Source organism: Schistocerca nitens, chromosome 1, assembly GCF_023898315.1.
Source record: "Schistocerca nitens isolate TAMUIC-IGC-003100 chromosome 1, iqSchNite1.1, whole genome shotgun sequence".
NCBI lineage: Eukaryota > Metazoa > Arthropoda > Insecta > Orthoptera > Acrididae > Schistocerca > Schistocerca nitens.
The window spans coordinates 416,421,062-416,437,990 of record NC_064614.1 but is presented as its reverse complement, the minus strand read 5'-3'; the positions used below and the strand labels follow the sequence as shown (position 1 = coordinate 416,437,990).

The 16,929-nt window shown below is 53.5% G+C and overlaps 4 non-coding genes across 4 annotated transcripts; all 4 read right to left on the bottom strand.

Moving 5' to 3' along the window:
- Positions 1-4,900: 4,900 nt before the first annotated feature.
- LOC126203598 (U1 spliceosomal RNA) lies at positions 4,901-5,062 on the bottom strand. The gene has a single exon (XR_007540313.1). It is a non-coding gene; the product is annotated as a U1 spliceosomal RNA (small nuclear RNA).
- A 2,101-nt stretch (positions 5,063-7,163) lies between these two features.
- LOC126203592 (U1 spliceosomal RNA) lies at positions 7,164-7,325 on the bottom strand. The gene has a single exon (XR_007540312.1). It is a non-coding gene; the product is annotated as a U1 spliceosomal RNA (small nuclear RNA).
- A 2,100-nt stretch (positions 7,326-9,425) lies between these two features.
- Positions 9,426-9,587, bottom strand: LOC126203585 (U1 spliceosomal RNA). The gene has a single exon (XR_007540310.1). It is a non-coding gene; the product is annotated as a U1 spliceosomal RNA (small nuclear RNA).
- A 2,100-nt stretch (positions 9,588-11,687) lies between these two features.
- Positions 11,688-11,849, bottom strand: LOC126203580 (U1 spliceosomal RNA). Its single transcript, XR_007540309.1, has one exon. It is a non-coding gene; the product is annotated as a U1 spliceosomal RNA (small nuclear RNA).
- Between the last annotated feature and the right edge of the window lie 5,080 nt (positions 11,850-16,929).

Below are 16,929 nucleotides of genomic sequence, written 5' to 3'. Positions count from 1 at the left end.
CAAAGTTGATAGGAGGGGTAGATGCAGGGGAGGAGGACATCATCAGGGAGGGGGAGCTGGCGGAAGCCACCTTGGGAGAGGGTAAGGAGGGTGGAGAGATGGAGACCGGGTGGGATATGGGAGTATAGGCGCGGCAGCGGGCGGGGGTGGGAGAGGATCGGGGAGACGAGCGGGTGAGGAGGATCGAGTTTACGGGAGGTGTATAGGATTCGTATCCTTTCGAGGAAGAGGAGGAGGTGGGGGAAGGGGATAAGATCATACAGGATCCGCGTGGGGGAGGGGAGACGGATGCGATAGGCAAGGCGGAGAGCATGGCGTTCAAGGAATTGGAGGGATTTATAAAAGGAAGGGGGGGCGGAGATCCAGGCTGGATGGGCGTAGCAGAGGATAGGGCGGATGAGGGACTTATAGGTGTGGAGGATGGTGGAGGGGTCCAGACCCCACGTACGGCCGGAAAGGAGCTTGAGGAGACGGAGTCGGGAACGTGCCTTGGCTTGGATTGTCTGGAGATGGGGAGTCCAGGAGAGGCGACGGTCGAGGGTGACGCCAAGGTACTTAAGGGTGGGGGTGAGAGCGATGGGACGGCCATAAACGGTGAGATAGAAATCAAGGAGGCGGAAGGAAGGGGTGGTTTTGCCTACAATGATCGCCTGGGTTTTGGAAGGATTGACCTTGAGCAACCACTGGTTGCACCAAGCGGTGAACCGGTCAAGATGGGATTGGAGAAGGTGTTGGGAGCGTTGCAGGGTGGGGGCAAGGGCAAGGAAGGCGGTGTCATCGGCAAACTGGAGAAGGTGGACGGGGGCTGGCGGCGGCGGCATGTCCGCCGTGTACAAGAGGTACAGAAGGGGGGAGAGGACGGAGCCTTGGGGCACACCGGCAGAGGGGAAAAAGGTGTAGGAATCTGCGTTATGGATGGTGACATAGGAAGGACGGCGGGAGAGAAAGGAGCCGATCAGACGGACGTAGTTAATGGGAAGGGCGAAGGTTTGGAGCTTGAAGAGGAGACCGGAATGCCATACGCGGTCATAGGCACGTTCGAGGTCCAAGGAGAGGAAGATTGCGGAGCGACGGGAATTAAGCTGTCCGGAAAGGAGATGAGTGAGGTGAAGGAGAAGGTCGTTGGAAGAGAAGGACGGCCGAAAGCCACACTGGGTAACGGGAAGAAGGCGGTGCTGGCGGAGATGCTGGTGGATGCGGCGGGTGAGGATAGATTCCAGGACCTTGCTGAAGACCGAGGTAAGGCTGATGGGGCGGTAGGAGGAGACGGCGGACGGTGGTTTGCCGGGTTTAAGGAACATGAGGATACGGGAGGTTTTCCACAGGTCGGGGTAGTAACCGGTGGACAGGACTACATTGTAGAGCCTGGCCAGGGTGGAGAGGAAAGAGATAGGAGCTTCACGAAGGTGGCGGTAGGTGACACGATCGTGACCAGGAGCGGTGTTGCGTTTCGTGCGGAGTGTAGCAATGAGATCCTGTGTAGTGATAGGGGCATTGAGTTCCGTGTGTGCAATGTTGTCCAAGTACTGGAAACCAGGAGCGAGGGGAGGGGAAGAGGTGTCAGTTCGATCGCGGATATCCGGGAAGAGGGAGTAATCGAACTGGGGATCATCGGGGATGGAAAATACATCGGAGAGGTAGGAGGCAAAGTGATTGGCCTTACTAAGGGAGTCAGGGAAAGGGTGATCATCATGGAGAAGAGGATAATAGGGGGAGGGTTTAGTTCCGGTAAGGCGACGGAAGGCCGACCAGAACTTGGACGAGTTGATTGGTAGGGTAGCATTTAAACGGGTGCATGTCTGCCGCCAGTCCCGGCGTTTCTTAGCCGCGAGCAAATTACGAATGTGTCGCTGGAGTTGCCGGTGGCGTCGTAGTGTGTCCGGGTCACGCGTGCGGAGGAAGGCACGGTAGAGACGACGGGATTCACGGAGGAGGAGAACGGCCTGTGGGGGCAAGGTAGGACGGTGGGGGTGGATGGCGACAGTAGGGACGTGGGCCTCCACGGCCGCAGACAAGGTCTGCTGGAGAAAGGAGGCGGCTTGGGTGACATCGTCCGGGTGGTGGTAGGTGAGAGGGTGGCTATCGACCTGAGTGGAAAGGGTATCCCGGTAGGCATTCCAGTCGGCGCGGGAATAGTCGTGGACATACTTAGGGGGAGGGTCAGTACGAGGGTCGGGGCGAGGGCGACGACCGTCTGAAACGGTGAGGAGGACAGGGAGATGGTCGCTACCAATAGGCTCCAGGACATCCACCGTTATGCGGCCAAGGAGGTTGGGGGAGGAGAGGATAACATCAGGAGTGGAGTTGGATTCGGGACGGGTGTGCTGGGGGATGGGAATGAGGTCACCTTGAAGGGAGGAGAGGAACCGATGCCACCGCCGTAACTGGGCGGCGGAACGACTATGGATGTTGAGGTCGGCGGCGATCACGTAGGAGGAGAAGGTACGGTCAATGTGGGAGAGGAAGTCGAAGGGAATAGGGGCGTTAGGGCGGACATAGATGGTGGCGCAGGTAACGGTAAGGCCAGGGAAGAAGAGACTAAGGATCAGGTGTTCGGTGGGGTCGGGAAGGAGAGGTTGGAGCCGAACGGGGATCTGGCGATGGTGCCCAATGGCAACTCCGCCACGCGCAATGGGGAGGGGATTGTCGGAGCGGTGGAGGAGGTAGGGCGAAGTGTGGACGGTGTGGTGGGGTTGGAGGAAGGTTTCATTAAGGATGAAGGCGTCCACGCGGTGGGAGGCAAGGGTATGGAGAAAGAGGTTCTTGTTGGCGGGGAGGGAGCGGATGTTGTTGAAAAGTGCTTCTCCTCGGCCACAGGCGAATATTTGTAATGCCTCGCGCTATCGTAGTGGAACGAGAACTCTTGACGTTGTCGCATTCGGCGAAGAGCATGGTGCCGTGAATGTACTTGCTTCCTTATAAACGCGCTGTTGGCCGTCGAGTTAGCAGGCAGACAGGCACAATAACGGCCCTCTGCAGAAAGCGATGCATTTTTCGTGCGGAAGACATCGCGACTCGCGGCGCCGGCCGTTGCTGGGGTTAAGTTACTGCACCCTCCGGGAGATGGCGGGCCATGTCGGGGTTACCGCCTTCGAGCCGCCCTCTCCGCCTGAAAGTCGCCCTCTTTCTTCCGTCCGGTGTCAAAACGGCAAATGAGATTTGCTGAATGACTGTTTCTTCGAGCCACAGTGCAAGCCACAAAATCAATTGTTGCTCTTACCTTTGCTCCCTCCGTGGGAGCCCTTAGTGCCAGGAAATACGGCAGCATTGTCAATCGCCCTTGTCTGTCGCTGAGCAACCGAAGGACCAAGCTCAGACTATCAGATGTTCTAAGAAAGCTGGATGCACTCGTGGGTGTTGTACACGAGGGACAAACATCACATCACATCAGCAGGTTCTTAAGGAAAGACAATAATCAGCAAAAACTGCAGCTTACCCCATTGGACGCTGATGGAACAGAAGACACTTGAAGGTATGGTAACACTTCTTTTTTCTGTTCATCTCGAGCACTATCTGGAAAGCTCGAACAAAATTTGTCTTCACTTTAATTCAGAATGTGGAGATATTTCCTTCACGCATATGAAAGTATATGACAAAAATAATAATGCTTCATTATTTAAGCTAGATGGAAAAGTTTAGGGGAAGTAAATTAATTCGTTTAGGCTGCACCACTACTAGGTAGCACTGTGAAAACAAAGCCATTGCCATCTAATGGCAACAACACTGCTTGCTGCAGATTAATTTTGCGGCATTTCATAAATGATTAATATCTTATGACTATGGTGACGCTATGAGTAGTTTTAGATGTGCAAACATTTGAAAACGGCTGCAGGCATTACATTCACCCCTCTCTGTCTCTTTGCTTGGACCTGGAGTAAGTAAGTAAGTAAGTAAGAATAAATTAAATTGCTTGTTTTTGAAGTAGTAACAGTTCTGAAGTGTAATGAAATGGTATTAAACAATGAAGTGTATTTTTTTTTTTTTTAATCCTACCTATCTCTGCAATTAGTGTACGCGAGTATTTCATAGTAATTGTCGCAATCGAAACCGAGCTTAATAATTTCATGCGGCCGTTTTCGGTCCTCCTCGTGCTTTAATTGTTCCTTTCCAAGCGTTATTTTAGGTTGCCTGCAAAGTTGTCAGGTGAAACACAACCACTGCGACGAAAGGCCATTCCTTAGAGCAGGTAGACGCCAACTGCGGCAGGAAACTGTCGTGGCCAGGAAGATATTCACTGTGTGTGGAAGTTAAGTGAGGATCCGAAGCTGACTTGCCGGCACACGTTGCAGCATTCACTCGCCAACGGCAACGAGGCAAGAAAAGGGTAAAAATACGCCGGTTCTCGTCCGATCACCGAGGTTGGCTAGAATCTATGTTTCTCGTTTTTCGGTGCAGCTCGTCATGTTATTTCCTTCGATTCACATCCCCACAAGCTCCTCAAGTGCCGCAAGTCTCGAGACGCTACGCTAGACGCTCGCTTCCGGCCCCTTCATGTACCTTGCCACAGGCGCCAAAGCGTTCGGCTGGCCGACGGCCCCTGTACGCCCGCTCGCGCCACAGCAGTCACTGTGCTTGCAGGGAATGCCGCGCCGTCGAATAACGTTTGGTGCACAATCCGTTTATGGACAGAGAATGCTAAAAGGGGCCGTTCGACCGTTAATACAGAAATCGCAGCCACGTTAGATCGCCTGAGCCATCTCGCGGCTGCCGCTGTTATTACGAGCACGCGTGCCACGCGGTTAACGAGCAGTGCGCCGGCTGTGGGTTTCGACGCCGTGTCCTAGTGCAATTTGTCGTTTTTAGTAGAGGCATCGTCGGTTATAAGAAGGTGGTAAATTACTCACCGTCAGTGCTTATCATCCGCTACGAGGAGAAGCTTTGATTGCATTAGAGATTAGCAACGGGACAGCGCGAACGCAGTCCCGACTACCAAAAATTATGCGCCCGAGTTACTCGCATTTGGAGTAATCGCGGGGGTCAGCTCGACCGAAGTGCAATGGACAAGCCTCACCCCGGAGGAACCGCCTTCATGATCACGGTATCCTCTACGCCAGGTAAGTATGCTTCTCCTCGGCCACAGGCGAATATTTGTAATGCCTCGCGCTATCGTAGTGGAACGAGAACTCTTGACGTTGTCGCATTCGGCGAAGAGCATGGTGCCGTGAATGTACTTGCTTCCTTATAAACGCGCTGTTGGCCGTCGAGTTAGCAGGCAGACAGGCACAATAACGGCCCTCTGCAGAAAGCGATGCATTTTTCGTGCGGAAGACATCGCGACTCGCGGCGCCGGCCGTTGCTGGGGTTAAGTTACTGCACCCTCCGGGAGATGGCGGGCCATGTCGGGGTTACCGCCTTCGAGCCGCCCTCTCCGCCTGAAAGTCGCCCTCTTTCTTCCGTCCGGTGTCAAAACGGCAAATGAGATTTGCTGAATGACTGTTTCTTCGAGCCACAGTGCAAGCCACAAAATCAATTGTTGCTCTTACCTTTGCTCCCTCCGTGGGAGCCCTTAGTGCCAGGAAATACGGCAGCATTGTCAATCGCCCTTGTCTGTCGCTGAGCAACCGAAGGACCAAGCTCAGACTATCAGATGTTCTAAGAAAGCTGGATGCACTCGTGGGTGTTGTACACGAGGGACAAACATCACATCACATCAGCAGGTTCTTAAGGAAAGACAATAATCAGCAAAAACTGCAGCTTACCCCATTGGACGCTGATGGAACAGAAGACACTTGAAGGTATGGTAACACTTCTTTTTTCTGTTCATCTCGAGCACTATCTGGAAAGCTCGAACAAAATTTGTCTTCACTTTAATTCAGAATGTGGAGATATTTCCTTCACGCATATGAAAGTATATGACAAAAATAATAATGCTTCATTATTTAAGCTAGATGGAAAAGTTTAGGGGAAGTAAATTAATTCGTTTAGGCTGCACCACTACTAGGTAGCACTGTGAAAACAAAGCCATTGCCATCTAATGGCAACAACACTGCTTGCTGCAGATTAATTTTGCGGCATTTCATAAATGATTAATATCTTATGACTATGGTGACGCTATGAGTAGTTTTAGATGTGCAAACATTTGAAAACGGCTGCAGGCATTACATTCACCCCTCTCTGTCTCTTTGCTTGGACCTGGAGTAAGTAAGTAAGTAAGTAAGAATAAATTAAATTGCTTGTTTTTGAAGTAGTAACAGTTCTGAAGTGTAATGAAATGGTATTAAACAATGAAGTGTATTTTTTTTTTTTTTAATCCTACCTATCTCTGCAATTAGTGTACGCGAGTATTTCATAGTAATTGTCGCAATCGAAACCGAGCTTAATAATTTCATGCGGCCGTTTTCGGTCCTCCTCGTGCTTTAATTGTTCCTTTCCAAGCGTTATTTTAGGTTGCCTGCAAAGTTGTCAGGTGAAACACAACCACTGCGACGAAAGGCCATTCCTTAGAGCAGGTAGACGCCAACTGCGGCAGGAAACTGTCGTGGCCAGGAAGATATTCACTGTGTGTGGAAGTTAAGTGAGGATCCGAAGCTGACTTGCCGGCACACGTTGCAGCATTCACTCGCCAACGGCAACGAGGCAAGAAAAGGGTAAAAATACGCCGGTTCTCGTCCGATCACCGAGGTTGGCTAGAATCTATGTTTCTCGTTTTTCGGTGCAGCTCGTCATGTTATTTCCTTCGATTCACATCCCCACAAGCTCCTCAAGTGCCGCAAGTCTCGAGACGCTACGCTAGACGCTCGCTTCCGGCCCCTTCATGTACCTTGCCACAGGCGCCAAAGCGTTCGGCTGGCCGACGGCCCCTGTACGCCCGCTCGCGCCACAGCAGTCACTGTGCTTGCAGGGAATGCCGCGCCGTCGAATAACGTTTGGTGCACAATCCGTTTATGGACAGAGAATGCTAAAAGGGGCCGTTCGACCGTTAATACAGAAATCGCAGCCACGTTAGATCGCCTGAGCCATCTCGCGGCTGCCGCTGTTATTACGAGCACGCGTGCCACGCGGTTAACGAGCAGTGCGCCGGCTGTGGGTTTCGACGCCGTGTCCTAGTGCAATTTGTCGTTTTTAGTAGAGGCATCGTCGGTTATAAGAAGGTGGTAAATTACTCACCGTCAGTGCTTATCATCCGCTACGAGGAGAAGCTTTGATTGCATTAGAGATTAGCAACGGGACAGCGCGAACGCAGTCCCGACTACCAAAAATTATGCGCCCGAGTTACTCGCATTTGGAGTAATCGCGGGGGTCAGCTCGACCGAAGTGCAATGGACAAGCCTCACCCCGGAGGAACCGCCTTCATGATCACGGTATCCTCTACGCCAGGTAAGTATGCTTCTCCTCGGCCACAGGCGAATATTTGTAATGCCTCGCGCTATCGTAGTGGAACGAGAACTCTTGACGTTGTCGCATTCGGCGAAGAGCATGGTGCCGTGAATGTACTTGCTTCCTTATAAACGCGCTGTTGGCCGTCGAGTTAGCAGGCAGACAGGCACAATAACGGCCCTCTGCAGAAAGCGATGCATTTTTCGTGCGGAAGACATCGCGACTCGCGGCGCCGGCCGTTGCTGGGGTTAAGTTACTGCACCCTCCGGGAGATGGCGGGCCATGTCGGGGTTACCGCCTTCGAGCCGCCCTCTCCGCCTGAAAGTCGCCCTCTTTCTTCCGTCCGGTGTCAAAACGGCAAATGAGATTTGCTGAATGACTGTTTCTTCGAGCCACAGTGCAAGCCACAAAATCAATTGTTGCTCTTACCTTTGCTCCCTCCATGGGAGCCCTTAGTGCCAGGAAATACGGCAGCATTGTCAATCGCCCTTGTCTGTCGCTGAGCAACCGAAGGACCAAGCTCAGACTATCAGATGTTCTAAGAAAGCTGGATGCACTCGTGGGTGTTGTACACGAGGGACAAACATCACATCACATCAGCAGGTTCTTAAGGAAAGACAATAATCAGCAAAAACTGCAGCTTACCCCATTGGACGCTGATGGAACAGAAGACACTTGAAGGTATGGTAACACTTCTTTTTTCTGTTCATCTCGAGCACTATCTGGAAAGCTCGAACAAAATTTGTCTTCACTTTAATTCAGAATGTGGAGATATTTCCTTCACGCATATGAAAGTATATGACAAAAATAATAATGCTTCATTATTTAAGCTAGATGGAAAAGTTTAGGGGAAGTAAATTAATTCGTTTAGGCTGCACCACTACTAGGTAGCACTGTGAAAACAAAGCCATTGCCATCTAATGGCAACAACACTGCTTGCTGCAGATTAATTTTGCGGCATTTCATAAATGATTAATATCTTATGACTATGGTGACGCTATGAGTAGTTTTAGATGTGCAAACATTTGAAAACGGCTGCAGGCATTACATTCACCCCTCTCTGTCTCTTTGCTTGGACCTGGAGTAAGTAAGTAAGTAAGTAAGAATAAATTAAATTGCTTGTTTTTGAAGTAGTAACAGTTCTGAAGTGTAATGAAATGGTATTAAACAATGAAGTGTATTTTTTTTTTTTTAATCCTACCTATCTCTGCAATTAGTGTACGCGAGTATTTCATAGTAATTGTCGCAATCGAAACCGAGCTTAATAATTTCATGCGGCCGTTTTCGGTCCTCCTCGTGCTTTAATTGTTCCTTTCCAAGCGTTATTTTAGGTTGCCTGCAAAGTTGTCAGGTGAAACACAACCACTGCGACGAAAGGCCATTCCTTAGAGCAGGTAGACGCCAACTGCGGCAGGAAACTGTCGTGGCCAGGAAGATATTCACTGTGTGTGGAAGTTAAGTGAGGATCCGAAGCTGACTTGCCGGCACACGTTGCAGCATTCACTCGCCAACGGCAACGAGGCAAGAAAAGGGTAAAAATACGCCGGTTCTCGTCCGATCACCGAGGTTGGCTAGAATCTATGTTTCTCGTTTTTCGGTGCAGCTCGTCATGTTATTTCCTTCGATTCACATCCCCACAAGCTCCTCAAGTGCCGCAAGTCTCGAGACGCTACGCTAGACGCTCGCTTCCGGCCCCTTCATGTACCTTGCCACAGGCGCCAAAGCGTTCGGCTGGCCGACGGCCCCTGTACGCCCGCTCGCGCCACAGCAGTCACTGTGCTTGCAGGGAATGCCGCGCCGTCGAATAACGTTTGGTGCACAATCCGTTTATGGACAGAGAATGCTAAAAGGGGCCGTTCGACCGTTAATACAGAAATCGCAGCCACGTTAGATCGCCTGAGCCATCTCGCGGCTGCCGCTGTTATTACGAGCACGCGTGCCACGCGGTTAACGAGCAGTGCGCCGGCTGTGGGTTTCGACGCCGTGTCCTAGTGCAATTTGTCGTTTTTAGTAGAGGCATCGTCGGTTATAAGAAGGTGGTAAATTACTCACCGTCAGTGCTTATCATCCGCTACGAGGAGAAGCTTTGATTGCATTAGAGATTAGCAACGGGACAGCGCGAACGCAGTCCCGACTACCAAAAATTATGCGCCCGAGTTACTCGCATTTGGAGTAATCGCGGGGGTCAGCTCGACCGAAGTGCAATGGACAAGCCTCACCCCGGAGGAACCGCCTTCATGATCACGGTATCCTCTACGCCAGGTAAGTATGCTTCTCCTCGGCCACAGGCGAATATTTGTAATGCCTCGCGCTATCGTAGTGGAACGAGAACTCTTGACGTTGTCGCATTCGGCGAAGAGCATGGTGCCGTGAATGTACTTGCTTCCTTATAAACGCGCTGTTGGCCGTCGAGTTAGCAGGCAGACAGGCACAATAACGGCCCTCTGCAGAAAGCGATGCATTTTTCGTGCGGAAGACATCGCGACTCGCGGCGCCGGCCGTTGCTGGGGTTAAGTTACTGCACCCTCCGGGAGATGGCGGGCCATGTCGGGGTTACCGCCTTCGAGCCGCCCTCTCCGCCTGAAAGTCGCCCTCTTTCTTCCGTCCGGTGTCAAAACGGCAAATGAGATTTGCTGAATGACTGTTTCTTCGAGCCACAGTGCAAGCCACAAAATCAATTGTTGCTCTTACCTTTGCTCCCTCCGTGGGAGCCCTTAGTGCCAGGAAATACGGCAGCATTGTCAATCGCCCTTGTCTGTCGCTGAGCAACCGAAGGACCAAGCTCAGACTATCAGATGTTCTAAGAAAGCTGGATGCACTCGTGGGTGTTGTACACGAGGGACAAACATCACATCACATCAGCAGGTTCTTAAGGAAAGACAATAATCAGCAAAAACTGCAGCTTACCCCATTGGACGCTGATGGAACAGAAGACACTTGAAGGTATGGTAACACTTCTTTTTTCTGTTCATCTCGAGCACTATCTGGAAAGCTCGAACAAAATTTGTCTTCACTTTAATTCAGAATGTGGAGATATTTCCTTCACGCATATGAAAGTATATGACAAAAATAATAATGCTTCATTATTTAAGCTAGATGGAAAAGTTTAGGGGAAGTAAATTAATTCGTTTAGGCTGCACCACTACTAGGTAGCACTGTGAAAACAAAGCCATTGCCATCTAATGGCAACAACACTGCTTGCTGCAGATTAATTTTGCGGCATTTCATAAATGATTAATATCTTATGACTATGGTGACGCTATGAGTAGTTTTAGATGTGCAAACATTTGAAAACGGCTGCAGGCATTACATTCACCCCTCTCTGTCTCTTTGCTTGGACCTGGAGTAAGTAAGTAAGTAAGTAAGAATAAATTAAATTGCTTGTTTTTGAAGTAGTAACAGTTCTGAAGTGTAATGAAATGGTATTAAACAATGAAGTGTATTTTTTTTTTTTTAATCCTACCTATCTCTGCAATTAGTGTACGCGAGTATTTCATAGTAATTGTCGCAATCGAAACCGAGCTTAATAATTTCATGCGGCCGTTTTCGGTCCTCCTCGTGCTTTAATTGTTCCTTTCCAAGCGTTATTTTAGGTTGCCTGCAAAGTTGTCAGGTGAAACACAACCACTGCGACGAAAGGCCATTCCTTAGAGCAGGTAGACGCCAACTGCGGCAGGAAACTGTCGTGGCCAGGAAGATATTCACTGTGTGTGGAAGTTAAGTGAGGATCCGAAGCTGACTTGCCGGCACACGTTGCAGCATTCACTCGCCAACGGCAACGAGGCAAGAAAAGGGTAAAAATACGCCGGTTCTCGTCCGATCACCGAGGTTGGCTAGAATCTATGTTTCTCGTTTTTCGGTGCAGCTCGTCATGTTATTTCCTTCGATTCACATCCCCACAAGCTCCTCAAGTGCCGCAAGTCTCGAGACGCTACGCTAGACGCTCGCTTCCGGCCCCTTCATGTACCTTGCCACAGGCGCCAAAGCGTTCGGCTGGCCGACGGCCCCTGTACGCCCGCTCGCGCCACAGCAGTCACTGTGCTTGCAGGGAATGCCGCGCCGTCGAATAACGTTTGGTGCACAATCCGTTTATGGACAGAGAATGCTAAAAGGGGCCGTTCGACCGTTAATACAGAAATCGCAGCCACGTTAGATCGCCTGAGCCATCTCGCGGCTGCCGCTGTTATTACGAGCACGCGTGCCACGCGGTTAACGAGCAGTGCGCCGGCTGTGGGTTTCGACGCCGTGTCCTAGTGCAATTTGTCGTTTTTAGTAGAGGCATCGTCGGTTATAAGAAGGTGGTAAATTACTCACCGTCAGTGCTTATCATCCGCTACGAGGAGAAGCTTTGATTGCATTAGAGATTAGCAACGGGACAGCGCGAACGCAGTCCCGACTACCAAAAATTATGCGCCCGAGTTACTCGCATTTGGAGTAATCGCGGGGGTCAGCTCGACCGAAGTGCAATGGACAAGCCTCACCCCGGAGGAACCGCCTTCATGATCACGGTATCCTCTACGCCAGGTAAGTATGCTTCTCCTCGGTTTTTTTTTTTTTTTTTTTTTTTTTTTTTTTCTTTATTGTAATTTGAACACCCCATACAAAGGTGGGCTGGCAGCGGAACAGTGTACTCCGCTCTTCAGCCATAGGCAGTACAATAAAAAAGAAAGGGAGACAGACAAGTAACAGAATGGCGGTTGAAAAAACAGGAGATACAATAGTTAAAAAACATGAAGCCGTTCACACTCGACGAAACAACAAGAAAAACGGCGGCACTGGGCACAAACACTGACGAGGTAGACGACGCACGTGAACGAAGAAGCGTGGACGGTGAAAAACACTGATGCACAGACACGACGGCACAAACACGAAACCGAGGGCGACGATCTCCGGCGCGCGAAAGTTCACGATCCGTGTGCGAGTCCGGGGACCTGCCAAGAGAGGAGGAGGAGGAGGAGGAGGAGGAGGAGGAGGAGGGGGGGAGGGGGAGGGGGAGGAGGAGGAGGGGGAGTGGGAAAGCGAGAGGGGAGAGCAGGGACGCCACGGGCAAGGGAAAGAGGGGGGGAGAGAGGAAGGGGGAGGGGAAGCCCGGAAGAAGAGGGGGGAGGGAGGGGACGGGGAAAAGGAAAGAGAAGGGAAGGGAAGAGAAGAGAAGGGAGGGAGGGTGCCTAAGGGAAAGGACACCAGGAGTGAGGGGGGGGCGGGGTCATAGTTGATAGGAGGGGTAGATGGAGGGGACGAGGACATCATCAGGGAGGGGGAGCTGGCGGAAGCCACCTTGGGAGAGGGTAAGGAGGGTGGAGAGATGGAGACCGGGTGGGACATGGGAGTACAGGCGCGGCAGCGGGCGGGGGTGGGAGAGGATCGGGGAGACGAGCAGGTGAGGAGGATCGAGTTTACGGGAGGTGTAGAGGATGCGTAGTCGTTCGAGGAAGAGGAGGAGGTGGGGGAAGGGGATAAGATCATACAGGATCCGCGTGGGGGAGGGGAGACGGATGCGATAGGCAAGGCGGAGAGCATGGCGTTCAAGGATTTGGAGGGATTTATAAAAGGAAGGGGGGGCGGAGATCCAGGCGGGATGGGCGTAACAGAGGATAGGGCGGATGAGGGACTTATAGGTGTGGAGGATGGTGGAGGGGTCCAGACCCCACGTACGGCCGGAAAGGAGCTTGAGGAGACGGAGTCGGGAACGTGCCTTGGCTTGGATTGTCTGGAGATGGGGAGTCCAGGAGAGGCGACGGTCGAGGGTGACGCCAAGGTACTTAAGGGTGGGGGTGAGAGCGATGGGACGGCCATAAACGGTGAGATAGAAATCAAGGAGGCGGAAGGAAGGGGTGGTTTTGCCTACAATGATCGCCTGGGTTTTGGAAGGATTGACCGTGAGCAACCACTGGTCGCACCAAGCGGTGAACCGGTCAAGATGGGATTGGAGAAGGTGTTGGGAGCGTTGCAGGGTGGGGGCAAGGGCAAGGAAGGCGGTGTCATCGGCAAACTGGAGAAGGTGGACGGGGGGTGGCGGCGGCGGCATGTCCGCCGTGTACAACAAGTACAGAAGGGGGGAGAGGACGGAGCCTTGGGGCACACCGGCGGAGGGGAAGAAGGTGTAGGAATCGGCGTTATGGATGGTGACATGGGAAGGACGGCGGGAGAGAAAGGAACCGATCAGACGAACGTAGTTAATGGGAAGGGCGAAGGTTTGGAGCTTGAAGAGGAGACCGGAATGCCATACGCGGTCATATGCGCGTTCGAGGTCAAGAGAGAGGAAGATTGCGGAGCGACGGGAATTGAGCTGTTCGGAAAGAAGATGAGTGAGGTGAAGGAGAAGATCGTCGGAAGAGAAGGACGGCCGAAAGCCACACTGGGTAACGGGGAGGAGGCGGTGCTGGCGGAGATGCTGGTGGATGCGGCGGGTGAGGATAGATTCCAGGACCTTGCTGAAGACCGAGGTAAGGCTGATGGGACGGTAGGAGGAGACGGCGGACGGCGGTTTGCCAGGTTTGAGGAACATGAGGATACGAGAGGTTTTCCACAGGTCGGGGTAGTAACCAGTGGACAGGACTACATTGTAGAGCCTGGCCAGGGTGGAGAGGAAAGAGACAGGAGCTTCACGAAGGTGACGGTAGGTGACACGATCGTGACCAGGAGCGGTGTTGCGTTTGGTGCGGAGTGTAGTAATGAGATCCTGTGTAGTGATGGGGGCATTAAGTTCCGTGTGTGGAATGTTGTCCAAGTACTGGAAACCAGGAGCGAGGGGAGGGACAGAGGTGTCAGTTCGATCGCGGATATCTGGGAAGAGGGAGTAATCGAACCGGGGATCATCAGGGATGGAAAACACATCGGACAGGTAGGAGGCAAAGTGGTTGGCCTTACTAAGGGCGTCAGGGAAGGGGTGGTCATCGTGGAGAAGAGGATAGTAGGGGGAGGGCTTAGTTCCAGTAAGGCGACGGAAGGCGGTCCAGAACTTGGACGAGTTTATAGGGAGGGTAGCATTTAAACGGGTGCATGTCTGTCGCCAGTCCCGGCGTTTCTTAGCCGCGAGCAAATTTCGAATGTGTCGCTGTAGTTGCCGGTGGCGTCGTAGGGTGTCCGGGTCACGCGTGCGGAGGAAGGCACGGTAGAGACGACGGGATTCACGGAGGAGGAGGACGGCCTGTGGTGGCAAGGTAGGACGGTGGGGGTGGATGGCAACAGTAGGGACGTGGGCCTCCACGGCCTCAGACAAGGTCTGCTGGAGAAAGGAGGCGGCATGGGAGACATCATCGGGACGGCGGTAGGCGAGAGGGTGGCTGTCGACCTGAGTGGAGAGGGTATCCCGGTAGGCATTCCAGTTGGCACGGGAATAGTCATGGATGTACTTGGGGGGAGGGTCATGACGAGGGTCGGGGCGGGGGCGACGACCGTCTGAAACGGTGAGGAGGACAGGGAGATGGTCACTACCAATGGGCTCCAGGACATCCACCGTAATGCGACCAAGGAGGTTGGGGGAGGAGAGAATAACATCGGGAGTGGAATTGGATTCGGGGCGGGTGTGCTGGGGGATGGGGATGAGGTCGCCTTGAAGGGAGGAGAGGAACCGATGCCACCGCCGTAACTGGGCAGCGGAGCGACTATGGATGTTAAGGTCGGCGGCGATCACATAGGAGGAGAAGGTACGGTCGATGTGGGAGAGGAAGTCGAAAGGAAGAGGGGCGTTGGGGCGGACATAGATGGTGGCACAGGTAACGGTAAGGCCGGGGAAGAAGAGACTAAGGATCAGGTGTTCGGTGGGGTCGGGAAGGAGAGGTTGGAGCCGAACGGGGATCTGGCGGTGGTGGCCAATGGCAACTCCGCCACGCGCAACTGGGAGGGGATTATCGGATCGGTGGAGGAGATAGGGGGAGGTGTGGATGGAGTGGTGGGGTTGGAGGAAGGTTTCATTGAGGAGGAAAGCATCCACACGGTGGGTAGCAAGGGTGTGCAGGAAGAGGTTCTTGTTGGCGGGAAGGGAGCGGATATTGTTGAACAGGATACGATGCTGTCGCGCCATGATAAGGATTTAGACGAGGGTGTCAAGGCGGGAGAAGGTGAAATGGGCCTGGTTATGGGAATAGGTGGCGTACATTTTAAGGTGGAAGATGGAACGGGCGGCGAGGGAGATCTGTTGGAGGGTGTGGGGGCGCTGAAAGGGATGGACGTTTTGGAGGACAATAGTGAGGAACCTGATGATGTCCTCAGCAGTGGGGGGGGGACGAAGGGAATTGCCAGGAGGGGTGGGGGCATCCAGGGGACGGACAGGTACAGTGAGTTCAGGGGTGGTGGGAGGGGGTCGGGCTTTACACTTTTGGGAGTAGGTAGGGTGGGGGAGGCTGCAGGTATTACAGGAGGGAGGGGATTGAAGGTTGGGGCACTGCCGGAGGAAGTGCGCTTGTCGACAATGCGGGCAGGTGGGGGCCTCGCGGCACTCGGCTGTTGTATGTGCATTGTAGCGCAGACATCTCTGGCAGCGCAGGGATTGAGGGGGGGAACGGGAGGGGTCTACCTTGTACCGCTGATTGAAGAGGAGGGCACCCTCCTTCAGGAGGCGGTCAATGGAGGGGGCGTCCTCAGAGAACACTCGCATAAGACGGGTGGGGCCGGTCGCGTTAAAAATGCGGCGGACTGCCCGCACCTCCAGGGTGGGTTGGGCCTTCAGCTCCGCCAACACCTCCTCCTCCGTGATCGACGGACTAAGCCGAGTGATCACGGCGGTGAGGGTCGGCGGGCGACGCGGGGGTTGGGGTTGGCGGGTAGGAGATGGGGAGGGAGCAGGGGTGAGGGAGGCGTTAGGACCAAAACGGGTGATGGGGAGGCGGGAGAGGATGTCAGTATGGAGGGTTGGGCTGGGGGAGGAGATAAGAACAGAGTCCCGTCTGGGAGTAAGGAGAGATATGGGGGCGCCAGGGAAATGTTGGCGGAGGAGGAGGGAGAGATTCCGGGCCTCGAGGAAGGAAGGATCGGGACGGGACAGGAGATATTTGTAGAGACCGGGTGGGGAGGAGGAGGAGGAGGAGGAGGAGGAGGAGGAGGAGGGAGTGGGGCCTGGTGGGGAGACGTCCATGGCATTTTGGGGCGGGGATGTGGGGCGGGGTGGAGCCTTTTTAGGAGCAGAGGAAGTGGGGGCGCCACTAGGGCGTTTGACAGCGGCCGATGGGCGGGTGGTGATAAGAGGGACGGGAACGATGGGGAGGTGGCGGGAAGGGACAGGTCCCGGCACGGACGCAGCAGTCGGCGCCGGAGATAATGACTGTGACGGTGCAGGCGAAGGCGTCAGGGATGGTGAAGGCGACGATGATGGCGGTGGTGGTGGTGGCGGCGGCGATGGCGATGGCGACGGGGAGAGCTGGGCGTGGGCAGTGGCCCGACGGGTCACCACCCGAGCTGGAGCTGCAGTGACAGGCTGGGGGAGAGGGGGGAAGGGATCAGAACGAGAGGAAGAAGCGGGAGAGGGGGCGACAAAGAGCGAGGGCGAAGGGATAGAGAGGAGGGGAGGGATGGAAGGAGGGGGGTGGGACTGGGCACACCATGTGATAGTGGTGGAGGCGGCGGAAGGGGACGTATACACGATGGCGGTGGTGGTAGTAGTGATGGTGGTGG